At 37.3% G+C, this 25505-nt stretch overlaps 1 protein-coding gene across 11 annotated transcripts in view; it reads left to right on the top strand.

Annotated features, from left to right (window-relative positions):
• Positions 1-25505, top strand: part of PFKFB1 (6-phosphofructo-2-kinase/fructose-2,6-biphosphatase 1) — a 198810-nt gene that overhangs the window by 97870 nt on the left and 75435 nt on the right. The window lies entirely within an intron of this gene.

Here is a 25505-nt window from a genome sequence, read left to right as displayed (position 1 = left end):
GGGCACTTTAGCTCACCTCTCCCGTCCAGAAGGCATCCGCTCTCTCCAAGCCTCTCCTTAGGTCTGAGCCTATTTGCTCCCCCTCCCCAGCCGGAAGTGATCCTGCCTCTTTCCGCCTCCAGAGGTGTCTCCTTCCCTGCCTGTCAGTCTCCTCCCTCACTCCCTACTTCCAGATTTCCTTTCTCCCCAATGTGACCTCTTTTCTGCTTACTACCTCTTATTCAGCAATCATTCTTTTCTATTCTCCATTTGATTTCTCTATCCCCCACACTGTATCCCCATTCCTATTTGATTCCTCTGTTGCCCCTAGGAGGACTGTGTTTCTCTGGGCTCCCACACCAATGCTTCCTACAGACCCCTCTATGCCAACCTCAGTTACATAGTGTGTTGTTGTAGTGTGTTGTGTGTCTGGGTCTCTCTCCCCAGGAGCTGCTCTGCGGTAGGGGACTAGATCATGTTAATTTCTATTGCTTAAGTAGGACCAAATTAAGACATTTAGAGTCTCTAAACGCTAAAAGTTAGGGTATCCCCTGCATCATATGTAATTCAGAATAAAATCAGTAAATATAAGAAAGTCTACCAAAAGTTTTTATTTATCCCCTGATCACTATATTGATGCTTTTAATGTATATCAACTTAGCTGAAAATTTTTACTGGGACTGTGTTTCTCCTTTATTGGTACACTGGTACACAAGTGCTTAGCCTCTGTCTCTTGTGGAATGGAGCACTGCTCCCCAGTGTGGAAAACAGTTCTTCTAGGGCAATCACTTACTCCCTCAGTCAGTAATTATTTGTTGAGCACACAGTTGTGCCACGGCCCTTGTTGGATGTTGGATCCCTGCCCTCAAAGAACTCACATCTATTTTTTTTAACTTTATTGGAGTATAATTGCTTTACACTTTTGTGTTAGTTTCTGCTGTATAACAAAGTGAATCAGCTATAAGTATACATATATCCCCTCCCTCTTTCATCTCCTTCCCACCCTCCCTATCCCACCCCTCTAGGTGGTCACAAAGCACAGAGCTGATCTCCCTGTGCTATGCGGCTGCTTCCCACTAGCTATCTATTTTACATTTGGTAGTGTATATATGTACATGCCACTCTCTCACTTCGTCCCAGCTTCCCCTTGCCCCTCCCCATGTCCTCAAGTCCATTCTTTATGTCTGCATCTTTATTCCTGTCCTGCCCCTAGGTTCTTCAGAACCTTTTGTTTGTTTGTTTTTTAGGTTCCATATATATGTGTTAGCATATGGTATTTGTTTTTCTGACTTACTTCACTCTGTATGACAGACTCTATTCTTAAGTTCTAAAACGCCCATGTAGGAAGAACTAGTATTATCACCATTCCACAGTTGATGAAATTAATGCCCAAGAGGTGACGTGTCTTGTCTAAAGGCACATGATCACTAAGTGATGGAACCAGAATATGAACCCACATCTGGTTGATTCCAAAGCCTGACACTCACTGTGGCAGGTCTGATACTTGGTGCTACTGATGGGAAGAAGAAAGAACCCACATTGGCCCTGTGCTCTCCTCCACACTCTTCCTCTTATTTCCCTTGACCATACCAACACCCTATCTCTCTTCCCCCTTCCCTCCCTCTCTTCAAGTATTCTCCCCCCCTTCTCCCATTTCTTCTTTCTCTTCATGTACTTTCTCTTTCTCTAATTCACTGGTGAAGAGTTCCCCAGTGGTTTTCCATGTGCCAAAACCCATACTATGCACTGGAGATGCAAAACTGGATGAGATTCACAACCTGTCCTTGAAGATTTCTCCATCTGGCTGGGATGCATAAGAATACAACATGTCACTGAAGAATCCCAGAGCAGGATACTGACGGGCCTCACAGAGGAAATCGCCTACTGGAAGACAGTGAAAGCTTCCAGATAGGGTGTATTTGAGCTGGGTGTGTCCTGTGGGAGGAGTAGAACATTGGAAGAAGAGAAGGGAAGAAGGAGTAGTTCTTGTAGGACTGCAGGCTCTGAGGAGCCTCTGCTGAGCATAGGGGCACATGGGACAGTGTCAGATGGGTCTCTGATCTAATGCACCTGCTTCCCATCTGTTCTACTTGCACAGAGGCCCTCAGAGTCATGTTTCAAATGCCAAGATGACCATATCTATAGCCACCAAGGGTTCCCTTGGCCTGCAGGTTTAAATCCAAGCTCCTTAGCCTATCATTCAAGGCCCTCCACAGTCAGTCTCTGACAGCCTCACAGGCCTCAGTCACAGTGGATGTCTCATGTTCTGCCTCCTGCCAATGCCATACCTTTGCTCAAACTCTTCCTCTACCTGGAATGTCTTTGTTCCCCTCTCCCACACCCCATGCCTACCAATAAAAGGCCTGCCTTCCTATAAAGATTGGTACAAATTCTGCTTTTTCCAAGAAGCCATCTGAAATCACCCCAAGCTTAGTTAGTCTTTCCTCCCTCCTTGCTCTTTTGCATGGCTCTGTCAGAGCACTTAATAAACTGGGTAAGAGCTCTCTGTTTACTGGTTTACTGTTTACTCTCTTTCCTACATGCTAGATTGTGAGCTCCTTGGGGCCCCATCATGCAGATCTGTTTCATCTCTGACACCCCAGAACTCATGTCCTGTTTCACAGAATAGACATCTGAATGAAATATTACATTACGTCTTTTTTTTTTTTTTTTTTTGCTGTACACAGGCCTCTCACTGTAGTGGCCTCTCCTGTTGTGGAGCACAGGCTCCGGACATGCAGGCTCAGCGGCCATGGCTCACGGGCCTAGCCACTCTTCGGCATGTGGGATCTTCCTGAACCGGGGCATGAACCCGTGTCCCCTGCATCGGCAGGCGGACTCTCAACCACTGCACCACAAGGGAAGCCCCATTATCGCTTCTTTTTTAAAAAAATTTATTGGAGTATACTTGCTTTACAATGTTGTGTTAGTTTCTACTATATAGCAAAGTGAATAAGCTATACATATACATATATCCCCTGTTTTCTGGATTTCCTTCCCATTTAGGTCACTACTGTGCATTGAGTAGAGTTCCCTGTGCTATACAGTAGGTTCTCATTAGTTATCTATTTTATACATAGTATCAAAAGTGTATATATGTCAATCTCAATCTCCCAATTCATCCCACCCCCTGTTCCCCTTGGTATCCATATGTTTGTTCTCTACATCTGTGTCTCTATTTCTGCTTTACAAATAAGATCATCTGTACCATTTTTCTAGATTCCGCATATATGCATTAATATACAATATTTGTTTTTCTCTTTCTGACTTACTTCACTCTGTATGACAGTCTCTAGTTCCATGCACATCTCTACAAATAACCCAATTTCGTTCCTTTTTATGGCTGAGTAATATTCCATCGTATATGTATATATATGTACCACATCTTCTTTACCCATTCCTCTGTTGATGGACATTTAGGTTGATTCCATATCCTCGCTACTGTAAATAGTGCTGCTATGAACATTGGGGTGCATGTATCTTTTTGAATTAGAGGTTTCCCCAAATATATGCACAGGAGTGGGATTGCTGGATCATATGGTAACTCTATTTTTAGTTTTTTAAGGAACCTCTATCCCAATCCATTACCACCAATAGTGCAAGAGGGTTCCCTTTTCTCCACAACCTCTCCAGCATTTATTGTTTGTAGAATTTTTGATGATGGTCATTCTGACCGGTGTGAGGTGATACTCCATTGTAGTTTTGATTTGCATTTCTCTAATAATTACTGACGCTGAGCATCTTTTCACGTGTTTGTTTCCCATCTGTATGTCCTCTTTGGAGAAATGTCTATTTCGGTCTTCTGCCCATTTTTTTGATTGGGTTGTTTGATTTTTGATATTGAGCTTCATGAGCTGTTTGTATATTTTGTAGATTAATCCTTTGTCAGTTGCTTCATTTGCAAATATTTTCTCCCATTATGAGGGTTGTTCTTTTGTCTTGTTTATGGTATCCTTTGCTGTGCAGAAGCTTTCAAGTTTAATTAGGTCCCACTTGTTTATTTTTGTTTTTAATCTAGGAGGTGGATGAAAAAAAGGTCTTGCTGCAATTTATGTGAAAGTGTGTTCTGCCTATGTTTTCCTCCAAGAGTTTTATGGTATCCAGTCTTACATTTAGATCTTTCATCCATTTTGAGTTTATTTTCTGTATGGTGTTAAAGAATGTTTTAATTTCATTTTTTTACATGTAACTGTCCAGTTTTCCCAGCACCATTTACTGAAGAGACTTCCTTTTCTCCATTGTACAGTCTTGCCTCCTTTGTCATAGATTAATTGACTGTACCTGCATGGGTTTATTTCTGGGCTTTCTATCCTGTTCCATTCATCTATATTTATTATTTTGTTCCAGTCCCATACTGTTTTGATGACTGTAGCTCTGTAGTAGTGTCTGAAGTCAGGGAGCCAGATTCCTCCAGCTCCGTTTTTCTTTGTCAAGATTGCTTTGGTTATTCGGGGTCTTTTGGGTCTCCATACAAATTTTATGATTCTTTTGTTCTAATTCTGTGCAAGATGCCATTGGTAATTTCTAGCGATTGCATTGAATCTGTAGATTGCCTTGTGTAGTAGAGTCATTTTCACAATATTGATTCTTCCAATCTAAGAGCAAGGTATATCTTTCCATCTGTTTGTATCATGTTTGATTTCTTTCATGAGCATCTTATAGTTTTAGGAGTACAGGTCTTTTGTCTCCTTAGTTAAGTTTATTCCTAGGTATTTTATTCTTTTTGATGCAATGGTAAATGTGACTGTTTCTTTAATTTCTCTTTCTGATCTTTTGTTGTTAGTCTGTAGAAATGCAAAGGTTTCTGTATATTAATTTTGTAACCTGCAACTTTACTGAATTCATTGATGAGTTCTAGTAGTTTTCTGGTAAGGTCTTTAGGATTTTCTGTGTAGCATCATGTCATCTGCAAGCAGTGACAGTTTAATTTCTTCTTTTCCTATTTGTATTCCTCTTATTTCTTTTTCTTCTCTGATTGTCATGGCTAGGACTTCCAAAGCTATGTTTAATAAAAATGGTTAGAGTGGGCATCTTTGTCTTGTTCCTGATCTTAGAGGGAATGCTTTCAGCTTTTCAACCTTGAGTGTGATGTTACCTGTAGGTTTGTCACATATTGCCTTTATTTTGGTGAGGATTGTTCCCTCTATGTCCACTTTCTGGAGAGTTTTTATCATAAATGGTGGTGAATTTTGTCAAAAGTATGTTCTGGTGCTATTGAGATGATCATATGGTTTTTAGTCAATTTGTTGATGTGGTGTATCACACAGATTGATTTTTGGATATTGAAAAATCCTTGCATCCTGGGATAAATCCCACTTGATCAAGTTGTCTGATCCTTTTAATATATTGTTGGATTCACACTGCTAGTATTTTGTTGAGGATTTTTACATCTATGTTCATCAGTGATATTGGCCTGTAATTTTTTGTGTGTGGTATCTTTGTCTGGTTTTGGTATCTGGGTGATGGTAGCCTTGTAGAATGAGCTTGGGAGTGTTCCTTCCACTGCAATTTTTTGGGAAGAGTTTCAGAAGAATAGGTGTTAACTCTTCTATAAATGTCTGATAGACTTCAACTGTGAAGCCATCTGGTCCTGGACTTTTGTTTGTTGGAATATTTTTAAACACAGTTTCAATTTCATTACTTGTGATTGGGCTGTTCATATTTTCTATTTCTTCCTGATTCAGACTTTGAAGGTTGTACCTTTCTAAGAATTTGTCCATTTCTTCCAGGTTGTCCACTTTTGGGCATATAGTTGCTTGTAGTACTCTCTTACGATCCTCTGTATTTCCGTGGTGTCAGTTGTAACTTCTCCTTTTTCATTTCTAATTTTATTGATTTGAGTCCTCTCCCTTTTTTCTTGATGAATCTGGCTAAAGGTTTTTGAATTTTTTTTATCTTCTCAAAGAACCAGCTTTTAGTTTTATTAGTCTTTGCTATTGTTTCTTCGTTTCTATTTCATTTATTTCTGCTCTGATCCTTATGATTTCTTTCCTTCTGCTAACTTTGGGTTTTGTTTTTTCTCCTTTCTCTAGTTGCTCTAGGTGTAAGTTTAAGCTGTTTATCTGAGACTTTTCTTGTTTCTTGAGGTAGGATTGTATTGCTATAAATTTCCCTCTTAGAATTGCTTTTACTGCTTCCCATAGGTTTTGGGTTGTTGTGTTTTCAATGCCATTTGTTTCTAGTTTTCTTTGATTTCCTCTTTGATTTCTTCAGTGATATCTTGGTTATTAAGTAGTGTATTGTTTAGCCTCCATGTGTTTGTATTTTTTCAGATTTTTCCCCAAAATTGATATCTAGTCTTATAGCATTGTGTTGAGAAAAGATACTTGATAAAATTTAAATTTTCTTAAATTTACCATGGCTTGATTTGTGACCCAAGACATGATCTATCCTGGAGAATGTTCCATGAGCACTTGAGAAGAACATGTATTCTGTTGTTTTTGGATGGAATGTCCTATAAATATCAATTAAGTCTATCTTGTTTAATGTATCATTTAAAGCTTGTGTTTCCTTAGTTATTTTCATTTTGGATGATCTGTCATTTGGTGAAAGAAGGGTGTTAAATTCCTCTGCTATCATTGTGTTACTGTTGATTTCCCCTTTTATGGCTGTTAGCATTTTCCTTATGTATTGAGGTGCTCCTATGTTGGGTCCATAAATATTTACAATTGTTATATCTTCCTCTTGGATTGATCCCTTGATCATAATGTAGTGTCCTTCTTTATCTTTTCTAATAGTCTTTATTTTAAAGTCTATTTTGTCTGATATGAGAATTGCTACTCCAGCTTTCTTTTGGTTTCCACTTGCATGAAATATCTTTTTCCATCCCCTTACTTTCAGTCTGTATGTGTCTCTAGGTCTGAAGTGGGTCTCTTGTAGACAGCATATATAAGGGTCTTGTTTTTGTATCCATTCAGCCAATCTGTGTCCTTTGGTGGGAGCATTTAGTCCATTTACATTTAAGGTAATTAATGATATGTATATTCCTATTCCCATTTCCTAAATTGTTTTCGGTTCATTATTGTAGGTCTTTTCCGTCTCTTGTGTTTCTTGCCTGGAGAAGTACCTTTAGCATTTGTTGTAAAGCTGGTTTAGTGGTGCTGAACTCTCTCAGCTTTTGCTTGTCTGTAAAGGTTTTAATGTCTCCCTCAAATCTGAATGAGATCCTTGCTGGGTAGAGTCATCTTGGTTGCAGGTTTTTCTCCTTCATCACTTTCAATATGCCCTGACAGTCCCTTCTGACTTGCAGAGTTTCTGCTGAAAGATCAGCTGTTAACCTTATGGAGATTCTCTTGTGTGTTATTTGCTGTTTTTCCCTTGCTCCTTTTAATATGTTTTCTTTGTATTTAATTTTTGACAGTTTGATTAATATATGTCTTGGCATATTTCTCCTTGGATTTATCCTGTATGGGACTCTCTGTGCTTCCTGGACTTGATTAACTCTTTCCTTTCCCATATTAGGGAAGTTTTCAACTATAATCTCTTCACATATTTTCTCAGTCCCTTTCTTTTTCACTTCTTCTTCTGGGACCCCTATAATTCAAACGTTGGTGCGTTTAATGTTGTCCCAGAAGTCTCTGAGACTGTCCTCAATTCTTTTCATTTTTTTTCTTTTTTCTGCTCTTTGTTAGTTATTTTCACTGTTTTATCTTCCAGGTCACTTATCCATTCTTCTCAGTTATTCTCCCACTGATCCCTTCTAGAGAATTTTTAATTTCATTTTTTGTGTTGTTCCTCACTGTTTCTTTGCTCTTTAGTTCTTCTAGGTCCTTGTTAAACGTTTCTTGTATTTTTTCCATTCTATTTCCAAGATTTTGGATCATCTTTACTATCATTTTTCTGAATTCTTTTTCAGTTTGACTGCCTATTTCCTCTTCATTTGTTAGGTCTGGTGGGTGTTTACCTTGCTCCTTCATCTGCTGTGTGTTTTTCTGTCTTCTCATTTTGCTTAACTTACTGTGTTTGTGGTCTCCATTTCTCAGGCTGCAGGTTTGTAGTTCCCATTGTTTTTTGTGTCTGCTCCCAGGGGCTAAGGTTGGTTCAGTGTGTTGTGTAGGCTTCGTGGTGTAGGGGACTAGTGCCTGTGCTCTTGTCGATGAGGCTAGATCTTGTCTTTCTGGTCGATAGTTCCACGTCTGGTGGTGTGTTTTGGGGTGTCTGTGACCTTATTATGACTTTAGGCAGCATCTCTGCTAATGGATGGGGCTGTTTTCCTGTCTTGCTAGTTGTTTGGCATAGGGTGTCCAGCACTGGAGCTTTCTGGTCATTGAGTAGAGCTGTGTCTTGGCGTTGAGATGGAGATCTCTGGGAAATTTTTGCCATTTGATATTACATGGAGCTTGGAGGTCTCTTGTGGACCTGTGTCCTGAACTTGGCTCTCCCACCTCCAAGGCACAGCCTTGACTCCTGGCTGGAGCACCATGAGCCTGTCATCCACATGGCTCAGAATAAAAAGTGGAAAGAAGAAAGAAAGAAAGAAGAAGATAAAATAAAATAAAATAGTTTGAGACCTATGCAGCTGCATGGAAAGATTCCTCCTTCTCAGTCGCAGTGCCTGTGGGGCTCAGCTTTGATTTTGGCCCCAACTCTTTGTCAGCACCGCCCTCAGACATCTGTTCCCCACCCAGGCAAGAGAGAGAGAAAGCAGCAGCTAATTGGGATCCACTTACTCCCTCAGTCTGGGGAGTGGTAAGGCAACCACAACTGGGATGTTCTAAAATTGCCTGTGGCAGCAGGGACAGGCAGGAATTTGCAACTGACTGGGGCAAGCTTGCTCTGGTTGGAGGGGCTGGTGTGTGGGACTTTTGGCAGTCCCTCCCCTTGTGTGCCACTCAACAATGGCACCTCATTTTCTAGGCAGACAATGCTTCTTATAGGGACATTCCTGGTCCTGGAGCTTCTCACTCCCATCCCCTCTGTTGTATCCATGCAGCCAACAGTGGTCCTCTCCCTGGATCTGCTCTTTTAACCCCACACTTTAGCACTCAGCACCAGCCAGCATCCGCAGATTCCTGTCTCAGGCAGGGTGCCAAGGGCTGTTTCCCAAGGAGGCTTTAGGTTGGGCGACACTCAGGACCCTGTGGCCTACGTGGGCGGAGGATGTGGAGGAGACCTTAGCTTGAGGGACAGGTAAGCCTGCTCAGGTGGTTGCCCCTCCCAATGCCTGCAGAGGCCAAAGTAGCCAGCAAGTGGGGAAAGGGGTTGTAATAGTGGCCCCACCCCTTGTTTGCCACTCAAGAGTGATGCCTTTCTTCTACGGGGTCCTGAGGTTTCTCTGCAAACTTTCCAGGTTGTGGAGCTCCTTACTCCTATCCCGTCAGGCTGTCGTTTCACAGCCAACAGCTGTCTCCTTCCTGGGTCCATGTTCCAAATCCCACTTTCCAGCACCCAACCCCCCTCCACAACAGGAAACTCACAACTCAGGCTGGGATGTGCAGAGCTGCAGTTCAGACCATGCACGCAGTTCTTACTTTGTCCTGCCTTCCACAGACCGTCCGTTGTATTCTCCTTTGATCCCCGAAGATTCTTTTCTGTCCCAGCTGATTTCTCCACCGTGAGGGAGTTTTTCTGAGTGCTGGGACCTCCTCTCACCTTCAGCTTCCTGCCAGGGTTGCTGGTCTCTTTTTTGATTCCTCTTTTCTTTCTTTCAAACTACCTGGTTGCAAGAGGATGTTTCTTGTTCTTTTAGGTGTCCGAAGTCTTCCACTAATGTTCAGCCGGTGCTCTGAGACAATTGTTCTATTTGTAGATGTATTCTTGATGTACCTGTGAGGAGCGACAAATTCCTTGTCCTCCTATTCCACCATCTTGACTCTTCACTCTGTCTAAAAGACTATCTCTTAATAGAGCACATTACCAGAAATTTCATACTACTCCTCCAAGTGTTCTTATGAAACAAATTATGACAGCTTTACCTCAGTGGAAGAAGAGAAAATTGTGGAATGAGGACTTGCTTTATCTGTAACCAGACATCCACTTTTCACTGCTTCTACACAGTCCTCCCCATGGCCCCTTGCAGATTCTGCTGACTTCTGTTAGTCTTTCAGACCTGAATGCTGGCTGCTACAGGGTCTTACACTTTCTGACTATGGCAAAGATTAAGCTCACAGCTTCCTCATGTGTTAGGTAGTATTAGCAAAGTTCAGCATGAATCAAGAGAATAAATCAAAATTAATTTAGCCTTCTTCTCAGGGGTCCACCAATTTTCTTAGTAGCATCTTCTGGTAGATTATCCACTTCTATCTTCTCATTTTTATCACTGAGGTCCAAAGCTGGAAATATCCCTGAAAACCAGCAGTTTTATCTCATTGTTCCTTGAAAATCTTTGCCACGGAAACTTGGTATGAACTCTTGTCTTTATGAAACAGATACAGCCAGAGAACCTGTGGTTTCTATTAGATTCATGCAGAATATTGAGCTGATCAATGTGTGTTTATGGTAGCTGTGCAAATATGGACGTTTTCCCCCTTATCCTTCATGCTTTGCTTAGTTTCACTTGTTCATAGTGTGCACCGTAAAAGCCTCACACCTGGCACTTCAGACCAGACTTCCTAGTGAGAAACGGTGCTGCCTGGCATCTCAGTTCAGTGGGCCATGTGAGGAAGTCACCTCTTCTTCTTCTTCACATCTTCTTCCACTCTTTCCCTCTCTCCTCCCCTTATTTCGTTTTTTCTTTTATTGCCAATTTTTGTTTTTACATTAAGCCATGCCTAAATCCAGTGCTATCCCTGAACTCTCCTAATGTATGATACAATGCCCCCCTTTTAAAGTCAGTTTGGAGTTGAATTTTCTATTATTTACAGGCAAAAGCATGCCTATACAGAAATTGGTACCAAGTTGTTATGGGTAGAAACTGCAACAGAGGGCAGAAGTTAGAAAAGTATAGAGTATGAGGGTATGTTGGCTACAATAAGGAACCTCAAAATAATTTCTACTAAAAAGAAATAAACTGAGTTTGAGACTGGCCTGAATGAAAATCAATAAGCATTAATTAGGGAAATGAAAATTACCATAAAATAAAATACCACTTTGTCTATTAAATTAGTAAAAGCTAAAAAATATATTTTTTAAAAATGAAGATTGATAATACATGGTGTTGGGGAGAGTATCAGAATATAGGCAATCCCATTCAGTATTTGTGGTGGTATACATTTGTCCAACTATATTATCTAGTAAAATTAAATATAAATATAACCTATAACCCAAAATTCCACTATTAGGTAGTATCCAAGAGAAACATGTTCCTAATGATACATGAAATGAATGTTTATTGCAACATTATTTGTAATAGAACAGAATCAGAAGGCTACCCCAAATTTAAAACAAAGTAATAGGCAATTTTGATAAGTAAATTGTAGCATAGTCGTTCAATGAGATACTACACAACAGTTAAAATATGTATCAAAATGGATATTTACCTACTAATATCTTCAGTATCATACCATTTATGTACATGTGAAACTATGCTATACATTTTATGGATACATACATATACAGTAATAGTATAAAAATCTGCACAGGGAGGGAAGAAGTTATGGGATTTGGAAACAGGTACAAAAGCATATTTAACTCTATCTAAAATATTTTATTATTAAAAATATAAAAATCTAGCAGGGCTTGGTAGCTAGATTGAGCTCATAGAAACTGGTAGTCAGGGATTTTTCTCATTAGTTGATGTCTATGCCATACAGATTGTTATATTTTGAATATCACCTCTGGAAACAACTTTATAAAATGTTAGGATATGATAGGTATGGATAATGGCTTAGCAAGTGTTTGTTATGTTATAATCTGTACACTAATGTACAAAATTCTTGCTGTAATTTTATCTGAACTGTCAATCAATTTATGGATAAATTTGGGAGACACTGAAATTTTTATAGTGCTAAATAATCCTATTCATAAATATGGTATATCTGTCCACGTGTTCAGGTTACTTTTTATGTCTTTCACAATAAAACCTAAAATTCTATGAAAAGATGCAACTGGATAATTATCAACATAATGTTGAACATAAATTAAGACATAGAATGAGATTTAAAACACAGTGCTCTTGGGAGACTCAATTCTGCAATGGGAATGTAAGCTCCCTTACAAACCACACCCACCATTAATGACACCTATAAACACTGGAAAAAATTTTAAAAAGAAAAATCCTACTTGAGGACTCTGAGAAGTAGCCAAAAAGGAGGCAAATGGTGGAAAAGAGTGATAACATAAGAAAGAGGGTAAGTTATCCAGATTTTTTTTTCTTTCTCAGCCTTGCATGGTTATTGTGTCCCACTTGTGGATTGGAGAAGCACAGGTAGCTGAAACTCTGATGGAAACCCTGCCATCTTTCTGGCCAAAGGACCTCACAAGGGAGCATGGGTAAGATGCAGTGCAAGTGAGGAATCTCAGGAGGAAAAGAGACAGAGAAAGTATTCCATATCTGTGAATAAAACCACACAACACTTACTGGAAAATGCACATGCAGGAGTTAACCACACATGCAGGAGTTAACCTCACAAGCAAATCAAAGGCTTTGAGAAATGAGCTGAGATTTGAATCACAAAATTATCAGCCTAAACCCTGAACCACACATGGACACACATATCCAAATTAGCAAATTAAGGCTTTGAGAACTAAACTGAGATTTTAACTACAGCCCAGAAAATGTAAGACAGAACTGATGGGCAGAATCTAACCAAATTGATTGCCTACTAAAAGAAAAGGATCAACATTTTCCAGAGGGTTATAAAAGAACAGAGTCTACACAAAACATTTTCAATGTCCAGGATAAACAAAAAAATTACTTAGTATTAAAGAACAAGAAAATATGCCCCATTCAAAATGAAAAACAAAATCATCAGATGTCAAACAAGAAGAGACCCAGATATTGGAATTATGAGGCATAACATTAAAGTAGCTATTATAACTATATTCCATGAGGTACAGAAAAACACACTTGAAATAAATGAAGGAAAAACAAATCTCAGAAGAGAAGTAGAAACTGTAAGAAAGAAGCAAATGTAAATTTTAGAATTGAAAGTGCACTATCTAAAATAAAAAGGAATTGGATGAGTTTAATAACAGAATGGCAATTTCAAAGGAAAAAATTGGTGAAATTGAAGTTAGATTGATAGAAACTAACCAATCAGAAATATATAAAGGAAAAAAGTTAGGGGAAAAATAAACAGAGACTGAGAGAGCTATTGAGCATTACCAAAGATACTGATATATGTGTAATTTGAGTTCCAAAAAATGGAGGAGAAATAGACTAGGGTAGAAAATATATTTGAAGAAGTCATAAACAAAAGCTTCCTAAATTATGTGAGTAAAACATTTCTGTATGTATGAGAAGCTCAGTGAACAGCATAACTTCCAAGAAAACCAAGTCTTAAAACCAAAGGTATGTTAAAAACCTATAAAACAGCCAGAGGAAAATGACATTATTTTACACAAGGAAAGGCTTCAGTGAACATGGACTTTTTAAAAAATTGAAGTATAGTCGATTTACAATGTTTTGCTAATTTCACGTGTAAAGCAAAATGATCCAGTGTTTTTTCATATTATATTCCATTATAGGTTATTACAAGATAATGAATATAAATTCCTGTGCTATACAGTAAATCCTTGTTACTTATCTATTTTATGTATAGTATTCAATAGCTTGTGTCTGTTAATCCCATACTCCTAATTTGTCCCTCTCTCCCCCTCCCCTTTGGTAACCATAAGATTGTTTTCTATGCCTGTGTGTCTGCTTCTCTTTTGTATATAGATTCATTTGTATTATTTTTAGATTCCTCATATAAGTGATATCATATAGTATTTGTCTTTCTCTGTCTGACTTACTTCACTAAGCATAATATTCTCTAGTTCCATATATGTTCCTGCACATGGCAATATTTCATTTTTTTATGGCTGAGTAATATTCTGATGTATATACCTACCACATCTTCTTAAGTGAATAATCTGTTGGGCACTTGTGTTGTTTCCATGTCTTAGCTATTGTAAATAGTGTTGCTATGAACATTGGGGGATGAATGTATCTTTTTGAATTAGAGTTTTCATTTTTTCCTAATATATAACCAGGAGTGAGATTGCTGGTTCATAAGGTAGCTGTATGTTTAGTTTTTTGAGGAATCTCCATACTGTTTTCCATAGTGACTGCACCAGTTTACATTCCCACCAACAGTGTAGGATGGTTCCCTTCTCTCCACACCCTCTCCAGCATTTATTATTTGTAGATTTTTGACGATGGTCATTCTGATTGGTGTGAAGTGATACCTCATTGCAGTTTTGATTTGCATTTCTTTAATAATTAGCAAAGTTGAACATATTTTCATGTGCCTTTTGTCCATCTGTATGTCTTCTTTGGAGAAATGTTTATTCAGGACTTCTGCCCATTTTTTGATTGGGTTTTTTTAATATTGAGTTGTATAAGTTGTTTGTATATTTTGGCTATTAACCCCTTGTCAGTCACATCATTTGCAAATACTTTCTCCCCTTCAGTAGGTTGTCTTCATTTTTTTGATGATTTCCTTTACTGTCAAAAAGTTTTTAAGTTCAACTAGGTCCAATTTGTTTATTTTTGCTTTTGTTTCTTTTGCCTTGGGAGACTGATCTAAGAAAATATTGCTACAAAAAATTTTTTTAACAAGAAAATATTGCTATGAATTATGTCAGAGAATGATTTACCTATGTTCCCTTCTAGGAATTTTATGGATTCGTATTTTATATTTAAGTCTTTAAACCATTTTGAATTTATTTTTATATATGGTGTAATGAGTATTCTAATTTCACTGAGTTACATGTTGCTGTCCATCTTTCCCAACACGACATGCTGAAAAGACTATCTTTTCTCCATTACATCCTCTTGCTTCCTTTGTCATAGATTAATTGACCATAGGTGAGTGGGTTTGTTTCTGGGCTCTCTCTTCTGTTCTATTGTTTTTGTGCCAATACCACGCTGTTTTGATTAATGTAACTTTATAGTATACTCTGAAGTATGGAAGGCATATGCCTCCAGCTTTGTTCTTCTTCCTCAGGATTACTTTGGTAATTCAGGATCTTTTGTGGTTCCATATAAATTTTAGGACTAATTATTTTAGTTCTGTGAAAAATGTAATGGGTCTTTTGGTAAGGATTGCATTAAATCTGTAGATTGCTTTGGGTGGTATGGTCATTTTAACAATATTAATTTTTCTAATCTAAAAGCCTGGGATATCTTTCCATTTCTTTGAATCATCTTCAATTTCTTTATCAATGTTATATAGTTTTCAGTGTATAGACCTTTCACCTCCTTGGCTAAGTTCCTAGGTATTTTTTTGACATGATTTTAAACTGGTTGTTTTTAAATTTTCTCTTTCTATTTCATTATTAGTGAAAAATGCAACAGATTTCTGTATGTTAATCTTTTATCCTGCTACCATGCTGAATTAATTTATTACTTCTGATATAGTTTCTGTGTGGAGTCTTTAGGGCTCTCTATATAGAGTATCATGTCATCTGCAAATAGAGAGAGTTTTACCCTATCTTTAAAGTTTGAATAACTTCTCTTTCTTTTTCTTGTCTGATTCTTGTGGCTAGGACTTCCAATATTATGTTGAATAAAAGTGGTGAGAGTGGGCATCCTTGTCTAGGTCCTGATTTGGGGGGAAGGTTTTCAGCTTTTCACAATTGAATATTAATTTTCTCTGGGTTTGTTGTAAATGGATTTTATTATGTAGAGATATGTTCCCTCTATATCCACTTTGGTGAGAATTTTTATCATGAATGGATGTTGAATTTTGTTGAATGCTTTTACTGCATCTATTGATGATCATGTGGTTTTTGTCTTTCCTTTCGTTGATGGTGTGTATCACGTTGATTGGTTTCATATGTTGAGCCATCCTTGTGACCCTGGAATGAATCTAATTTGATCATGGTGTATGATCCTTTTTATGCACTGTTGAATTTAGTTTGCTAATATTTTGCAGAGGATTTTTACATCTATATTCATCAAAGATGTTGGTCTTTTTTTTTTTTTTTTGTAATGTCTTTGTCTTGTTTTGGTATCAGGGTGATGGCAACTTCATAGAGTGAATTTGGGAGTCAAAACTTCTCTTAAAATTTTTGGAAGAGTTTGAGAAGGATATGTATAAGTTCTTTTTTGTATATTTGGTAGAATTCCCCAATGAAGCTGAAGACTTATTTTGCAGCAAGTTTTTAAAATTACAGATTCTGTTTCACTTTGAGTGATTAGTCTGTTCAAATTATCTGTCTCTCCTTGACTCAGTTTTGGGAGGCTATATGTTTCTAGAAACTTGACCTTTTCTTCTAGGTTGTCCAGTTTCTTGACATAGAATTGTTCATAGTATTCTCTTATGAGATTTTGTATTTCTGTAGTATCACTTGGTATTGCTCCTCTTTTATTTCTTATTTTGTTTATTTGGGTTCTATCTCTTTTCTTCTTGGTGAGCCTGGCTAGAGGTTTTTGAATTTTGTGTACCTTTAAAAAACAAAAAAGCTCTTGGTATATTGACCTTTCCTATTTTTTTTGATCTTTCCTATTTTTAATCTCTATTTTATTTATTACCTCTCTGACCTTTATTATTTCCTTCTTTCTGCTAACTATGGGTTTTGTTTGTTTTTCTCTTTCTAATTCTTTTAGGAGGTAGATTAAGCTGTTTGAGATTTTTCTTGTTTCTTGTGGTAGGCCTGTATTGCTATGAAGTTCCCTCTTAGAAATGCTTTTGCTACATCCCATAGATTTTGTAAGGTTATGTTTTCATTTTCATTTGCCTTCAAGTATTTTCTGAATTCTTTGATTTCATCAGTGACTCTGGTTTTTTAGTAGCATGCTGTTTACTCTCCATGTGTTCATTCTTTTCCCATTTTCTTTCTATAGTTGATTTCTGGTGTCATACTATTGTGGTCAGAAAAGATGCTTGAAATAATTTCTATCCTCTTAAATTTGTTGAGACTTGTTTTGTGACCTAGTATGTGGTCTATCCTAGAGAACATTCCATGCATGCTTGAAAAGAATGCTTATTCTACTATTTTTGGATGTAGTGTCCTGTAGGTATCAGTCAAGTCCAACTGCTCTATTGTGTCATTTAGGATCTTTTCTGCCTTATTGATTTTCTGTCTGGATGATTTATCCATTGATGTCAATTGAGTGTTAAAGTCTCCTACTGTTATTGTATTATTGTCAATTTCTCCCTTTAGGTCTGTTAGTATTTGTTTTATGTATTTAGATATTCCTGTATTGGGCATGTATATGTTAATATTTGTAATATCTTCTTTTTGTATCGATCCCTTTATTATTATATAATGCCATTCTTTGTTTTTCTTTATGGCCTTTGTTTTAAAGTCAATTTTGTCTGATATGAGTATCATCGTCCCTGCTTTCTTGTTGTGTCCATTTGCATGAAATATCTTTTTCCATCCCCCTCACTTTCAGTCTGTGTGTGTCTTTTGCCCTGAAGTGAGTTTCCTGTAGGCAGCATACTGTAGGTTCTTAAGTTTTTATCCAACCTAGCACTCTATGTCTTTTGATTGGAGCATTTAGTCCATTGACATTTAAAGTAATTATTGATAGCTATGTATTTATTGCCATTTTAATTCTTGTTTTCAGGTTGTTGTTGCAGTTCTTCTTTCTTCATTTCTTCTTTTTGTTTTTCCCTTTGTGGTTTGATGATTTTCTTTTGTAGTGTGCTTGAATTCCTTTCTCTTTGGTATTTGTGAATCTATTGTATGTTTTTGATTTGTGGTTACCATGGAGTTCAAGTACATTGATCCATAACTATAACTCTTCCTTTAAGCTGATAGTCATTGAAGTTCAAACACATTCTAAAAAATCTACATTCTTATACTCCCCTACCCCCATTTTGTGATTTTGATAATCTATTTTACATCTTCATGCTTATCCTTTTGCTGTTAATTGTAGCTATAATCACTTTTATAATTTTTTATTAATATATGTACTGGCTTATTTAAATGATCTTCGATCCTTTTGTATATTTACCTTTCCTATTGTGATTTCCCTTTTCTATAGATTCCTGCTTCTTTTCTATTTAAAGAAGACCATTCAATGTTTCTTTTAGGGTAGGTTTAGTGTTTGCTAGTCTGAGAAATTCTTTATCTTTCTATTCTAAATGATAATCTTGCTGGGTAGTGTATCCTTGGTTGCAGGTTTTTCCCATTCAGGACTTTGAATATATCATGTCACTCCCTTCTGGCCTGCAAAGTTTCTGGAGAGAAATCAGCTGATAGCCTTATGGGGGTTCCCTTGTAGTGGTACCTGGCTTTTTGTTTTTCTCTTGCTGTCTTTAGAATTCTCTTTATCTTTTACTTTTCACATTTTTAATATGATATGTCTTGGTGTGGGTCTGTTTGGGTTAATCTTCCTTGGGACGCTCTTTACTTCCTGTACCTGGATATCTGTTTCCTTCTTCAGGTTTGGGAAGTTTTCAGCCATGATTTCATCAAAGACATTTTTGACTCCCTTCTCTCTCTATTCTCCTTTTGGGACCCTTATAAGGAAAATGTTGGTATGCTTGATGTTATCCCAAAGATCCCTTAAACAGTTCTCATTAAATTTTCTTTTCTTTATGCTGTTATGATTGGGTGATTTCCATTATTTTATCTTCCAGCTCACTTGTTCATTATTCTGTGCCATTTAGTCTGCTATTCATTGCTTCTAGACTGGTTTTTATCTTGGCACTTGAATTGTCTATTTTTGATTATCTTATCTTTACAGTTTCTAGTTCCTTGGTATAGTGATCTACATTTCTATCAATAATATTTCTAAATTCAGTTTACATTTTTATCACCTCTTTTTTAAACTCAAGGTCTAGTAGACTGGTGAGCATTGTTTCATTATTTGTTCTTTCAGGAGACTTCTCTTGTTCTTTTTTTTTTCACTTTAAAAAAATTTATTGGAATATAGTTGATTTACAATCTTGTGTTAGTTTCAGGTGTACAGCAAAAGTGAATCAGTTATACATATACATATACATATATTCACTCTTTATAAGATTCTTTCCCCATATAATGCCACTCACTTTTTTTTTTTTTTTTTTTGTGGTACGCAGGCCTCTCACTGTTGTGGCCTCTCCTGTTGCAGAGCACAGGCTCCGGACGCACAGGCTCAGTGGCCGTGGCTCACGGGTCCAGCCGCTCCACGGCACATGGGATCCTCCTGGACCGGGGCACGAACCCACGTCCCCTGCATCGGCAGGCGGACTCCCAATCACTGCGCCACCAGGGAAGCCCGCCACTCACTTTTTTTTCACACACACACACTGTATTTTATTTTTACAAGAGATAAATAGACTGACAACAAGCATTGTAAATGGATGACCACAAAAAAAAGCAACAATGATTGCAATTACCAAGCACAAAACACACTCATAATATGTCATAATATTGACATTCAGTCCAGTAATCCTCCACTATAACAGCTCCTTTACTTTGCAGTGAAAATTGATTTGTATATTTTTTGCCTCTGGGTCCTTGTGGGATTTTTTTTTCTTTTATTCAAACACAAAGTCGCAAAAATTATAATCGTCCACATCAGTTCACTCAGTCCTGTGTAATTAATCTTTTTGTTTTCCTCTTGATCTTTTGTTAGCACTTTTAAGAGTTCATCAGTTTTCCATTAGAGTTCTGAAAATGCTTCTTCATTCAGTTCAGCAGTATAGTGGGTTACCAGAAACTGTACTTGTCAGAGTCTTTTCCATGAATTCCTTGAAGATGAAACCCTTTTATAGGAACATATTTGCAAAAGCATCAGAGTACACCCAGAACTGTCTGTAAATTACAAAAGACTTAAAAATGACCATGGTTAAATATTTGATGAAAGTTCATAATAATGCAATTGACAAGGAAATTTAGTTATTTCTGAGATATACATTTTAAAGTAATAACTGGAATTATGATTTATAACATTATACCAGAACATATAAGATCTTTAGAAATTTCATGCAATGTCTGAAACATTTATATTAACATATTTCCATACAAATAACTCAAAGAAAGTTTAGTATTAGTTGTTTTGTTTGTTTGTTTGTTTTATATTGCAGGTTCTTATTAGTCATCAAATTTATACACATCAGTGTATACGTGTCAATCCCAATCGCCCAATTCAGCACACCACCATCCCCACCTCACTGCGGTTTTCCCCGCTTGGTGTCCATACATCTGTTCTCTACATCTGTGTCACAAAGTCTGCCCTGCAAACCAGCTAATCTGTACTATTCTTCTAGGTTCCACATATATGTGTTAATACATGATATTTTTTTTCTCTTTCAGACTTACTTCACTCTGTATGAGAGTCTGTAGATCCATCCATGTCCCAACAAATGACTCAATTTCCTTCCTTTTATGGCTGAGTAATATTCCATTGTATATATGTACCACATCTTCTTTATCCATTCATCTGTCGATGGGCATTTAGGTTGCTTCCACGACCTGGCTATTGTAAATAGTGCTGCAATGAACATTGGGGTGCATGTGTCTTTTTGAATTATGGTTTACTCTGGGTATATGCCCAGTAGTTGGATTCCTGGATCGTATGGTAATTCTATTTTTAGTTTTTTAAGGATCCTCCATACTTTTCTCAACAGTGGCTGTATCAAATTACATTCCTGTCAACAGTACAGTGGGTTCCCTTTTCTCTGCACCCTCTCCAGCATTTGTTGTTTGTACATTTTTTGATGAAGCCCATTCTAACTGGTGTGAGGTGATATCTCATTGTAGTTTTGATTTGCATTTCTCTAATAATTAGTGATGTTGAGCAGCTTTTCATGTGCTTCTTGGCCATCTGTATGTCTTCTTTGGAGAAATGTCTATTTAGGTCTTCTGCCCATTTTTGGATTGGGTTGTTTGTTTCTTTAATATTGAGCTGCATGAGCTGTATATATATTTTGGAGATTAATCCTTTGTCCGTTGATTCATTTGCAAATATTTCCTCCCATTCTGAGGGTTGTCTTTTTATCTTATTTATAGTATCCTTTGTTGTGCAAAAGTTTGGAAGTTTCATTAGGTCCCATTTGTTCATTTTTGTTTTTTTATTTCCATTACTCTAGGAAGTGGATCAAAAAAGATCTTGCTGTGCTTTATGTCAAAGTGTTCTTCCTATGTTTTCCTCTAAGAGTTTTAGAGTGTACGGTCTTACATTTAGGTCTCGAATACATTTTGACTTTCTTTTCGTGTATGGTGTTAGGGAGTGTTCTAATTCCATTTTTTACATGTAGTGGTCCAGTTTTCCCAGCACAACTTATTGAAGAGACTGTCTTTTCTCCATTGTATATCTTTGCCTCCGTTGTCATAGATTAGTTGACCATAGGTGTGTGGGCTTATCGCTGGGCTTTCTATCTTGTTCTGTTGATCTATGTTTCTGTTTTTCTACCAGTACCATGTTGTCTTGATTACTGTAGCTTTGTAGTATACTCCAAAGTCAGGGAGTCTGATTCCTCCAGCTCCGTTTTTTTCCCTCAAGACTGCTTTGGCTATTCGGGTTCTTTTGTGTCTCCATACAAATTTTAATATTATTTGTTCTAATTCCATAAAAAATGTCATTGGTAAATTGATAGGGATTGCACTGAATCTGTAGATTGCTTTGGGTAGCATAGTCATTTTCACAATATTGATTCTTCCAATCCAAGAACATGGTATATCTCTCCATCTGTTGGTATCATCTTTAATTTCTTTCATCAGTGTCTTATAGTTTTCTGCATACAGGTCTCTTGTCTCCCTAGGTAGATTTATTCCTAGGTGTTTTATTATGTTTGTTACAATGGTAAATTGGAGTGTTTCCATAATTTCTCTTTCAGATTTTTCATCATTAGTGTATAAGAATGCAAGAGATTTCTGTGCATTAATGTTGTATGCTGCTACTTTACCAAATTCATTGATTAGCTCTAGTAGTTTTCTGGTGGCATTTTTAGGATTCCATAAGTATAGTATCCTGTCATCTGCAAAAAGTGACACTTTTACTTCTTCTTTTCCAATTTCTATTCCTTTTATTTCTTTTTGTTCTCTGATTGCCATGGTTAGGACTTCCAAAACTATGTGGAATAATAGTGATGAGAGTGGACATCCTTGTCTCGTTCCTGATAGTAGAGGAAATGCTTTCAGTTGTTCACCATTGAGAATGATGTTTGCTGTGGGTTTGTCATATATGGCCTTTATTATGTTGAGGTAGGTTCCCTCTATGCCCACTTTCTGGAGAGTTTTTATCATATATCGGTGTTGAATTTTGTCAAATGATTTTTCTGCATCTATAGAGATGATCATATGGTTTTTATTCTTCAATTTGTTAATATGGTGTATCACATTGATTGATTTGCGTATATTGAAAAATCCTTGTATCTCTGGGATAAATCCCACTTGATCATGGTGTATGAACCTTATAATGTGCTGTTGGATTGTGGTTGCTAGTATTTTGCTGAGGATTTTGCATCTATATTCATCAGTGATATTGGTTTGTAATTTTCTTTTTTTGTAGTATCTTTGTCTGGTTTTGGTGTCAGGGTGATGGTGGCCTCATAGAATGAGTTTGGGAATGTTCCTTCCTCTGCAATTTTTTGGAAGAGTTTGAGAAGGATGGGTGTTAGCTCTTCTCTAAATGTTTGATACAATTCACCTGTGAAGCCATCTGGTCCTGGAATTTTGTTTGCTGGAAGATTTTTAATCACAGTTTCAATTTCATTACTTGTGATTGGTCTGTTCATATTTTCTGTTTCTTTCTGGTTCAGTCTTGGAAGGTTATACCTTTCTAAGAATTTGTCCGTCTCTTCCATGTTGTCCATTTTATTGGCATAGAGTTGCTTTTAATAGTCTCCAAGGATGCTTTGTATTTCTGTGGTGTCTGTTTTAACTTCTCCTTTTTTTTTTTTTTTAAACATCTTTATTGGAGCATAATTGCTTTACAATGGTATGTTAGTTTCAGCTTCACAACAAAATGAATCAGTTATATATATACATATGTTCCCATATCTCTTCCCGCTTGCGTCACCCTCCCTCCCACCCTCCCTATCCCACCCCTCCAGGCGGTCACACAGCACCGAGCTGATCTCCCTGTGCTATGTGGCTGCTTCCCACTAGCTATCTACCTTACGTTTGGTAGTGTATACATGTCCATGCCTCTTTATTGCTTTGTCACCGTTTACCCTTCCCCCTCCCCATAGCCTCAAGTCCATTCTCCAGTAAGTCTGTGTCTTTATTCCTGTTTCACCCCTAGGTTTTTCATGACATTTTTTTTTCTTAAATTCCATATATATGTGTTAGCATACGGTATTTGTCTCTCTCTTTCTGACTTACTTCACTCTGTATGACAGACTCTAGGTCTATCCACCTCATTACAAATAGCTCAATTTCATCTCTTTTTATGGCTGAGTAATACTCCATTGTATATATGTGCCACATCTTCTTTATCCATTCATCCGATGATGGACACTTAGGTTGTTTCCATCTCTGGGCTATTGTAAATAGAGCTGCAATGAACATTTTGGTACATGACTCTTTTTGAATTATGGTTTTCTCAGGGTATATGCCCAGTAGTGGGATTGCTGGGTCATATGGTAGTTCTATTTGTAGCTTTTTAAGGAACCTCCATACTGTTCTCCACAGTGGCTGTATCAATTTACATTCCCACCAACAGTGTAAGAGGGTTCCCTTTTCTCCACACCCTCTCCAGCATTTATTGTTTCTAGATTTTTTGATGATGGCCATTCTGACTGGTGTGAGATGATATCTCATTGTAGTTTTGATTTGCATTTCTCTAATGATTAGTGATGTTGAGCATTCTTTCATGTGTTTGTTGGCACTCTGTATATCTTCTTTGGAGAAATGTCTATTTAGGTCTTCTGCCCATTTTTGGATTGGGTTGTTTGTTCTTTTGTTATTAAGCTGCATGAGCTGCTTATAAATTTTGGAGATTAATCCTTTGTCAGTTGCTTCATTTGCAAATATTTTCTCCCATTCTGAGGGTTGTCTTTTGGTCTTCTTTATGGTTTCCTTTGCTGCGCAAAAGCTTTTAAGTTTCATTAGGTCCCATTTGTTTACTTTTGTTTTTATTTCCATTTCTCTAGGAGGTGGGTCAAAAAGGATCTTGCTGTGATTTATGTCATAGAGTGTTCTGCCTATGTTTTCCTCTAAGAGTTTGATAGTTTCTGGCCTTCCATTTAGGTCTTTAATCCATTTTGAGCTTATTTTTGTGTATGGTGTTAGGGAGTGATCTAATCTCATACCTTTACATGTAGCTGTCCAGTTTTCCCAGCACCACTTATTGAATAGGCTGTCCTTTCTCCACTGTACATTTCTGCCTCCTTTGTCAAAGATAAGGTGACCATATGTGCGTGGGTTTATCTCTGGGCTTTCTATCCTGTTCCATTGATCTATATTTCTGTTTTTGTGCCAGTACCATACTGTCTTGATTACTGTAGCTTTGTAGTATAGTCTGAAGTCAGGAAGCCTGATTCCTCCAGCTCCATTTTTTGTTCTCAAAATTGCTTTGGCTATTCGGGGTCTTTTGTGTTTCCATACAAATTGTGAGATTTTTTGTTCTAGTTCTGTGAAAAATGCCAGTGGTAGTTTCATAGGGATTGCATTGAATCTGTAGATTGCTTTGGGTAGTAGAGTCATTTTCACAATGTTGATTCTTCCAATCCAAGAACATGGTATATCTCTCCATCTATTTGTATCATCTTAAATTTCTTTCATCAGTGTCTTATAATTTTCTGCGTGCAGGTCTTTTGTCTCCTTAGGTAGGTTTATTCCTAGATATTTTATTCTTTTTGTTGCAATGGTAAATGGGAGTGTTTTCTTGATTTCACTTTCAGATTTTTCATCCTTAGTGTATAGGAATGCCAGAGATTTCTGTGCATTAATTTTGTATCCTGCTACTTTACCAAATTCATTGATTAGCTCTAGTAGTTTTCTGGTAGCATCTTTAGGGTTCTGTATGTATAGTATCATGTCATCTGCAAACAGTGACAGCTTTACTTCTTCTTTTCCGATTTGGATTCCTTTTATTTCCTTGTCTTCTCTGATTGCTGTGGCTAAAACTTCCAAAACTATGTTGAATAAGAGTGGTGAGAGTGGGCAACCTTGTCTTGTTCCTGATCTTAGTGGAAATGCTTTCAGTTTTTCACCATTGAGGACGATGTTGGCTGTGGGTTTGTCATATATGGCCTTTATTATGTTGAGGAAAGTTCCCTCTATGCCTACTTTCTGCAGGGTTTTTATCATAAATGGGTGTTGAATTTTGTCAAAAGCTTTCTCTGCATCTATTGAGATGATCATATGGTTTTTCTCCTTCAATTTGTTAATATGGTGTATCACGTTGATTGATTTGCGTATATTGAAAAATCCTTGCATTCCTGGAATAAACCCCACTTGATCATGGTGTATGATCCGTTTAATGTGCTGTTGGATTCTGTTTGCTAGTATTTTGTTGAGGATCTTTGCATCTATGTTCATCAGTGATATTGGCCTGTAGTTTTCTTTCTTTGTGACATCCTTGTCTGGTTTTGGTATCAGGGTGATGGTGGCCTCGT

Source organism: Pseudorca crassidens, chromosome X, assembly GCF_039906515.1.
Source record: "Pseudorca crassidens isolate mPseCra1 chromosome X, mPseCra1.hap1, whole genome shotgun sequence".
NCBI classification, from domain to species: domain Eukaryota; kingdom Metazoa; phylum Chordata; class Mammalia; order Artiodactyla; family Delphinidae; genus Pseudorca; species Pseudorca crassidens.
This window is presented reverse-complemented; position numbering and strand designations above follow the sequence as displayed.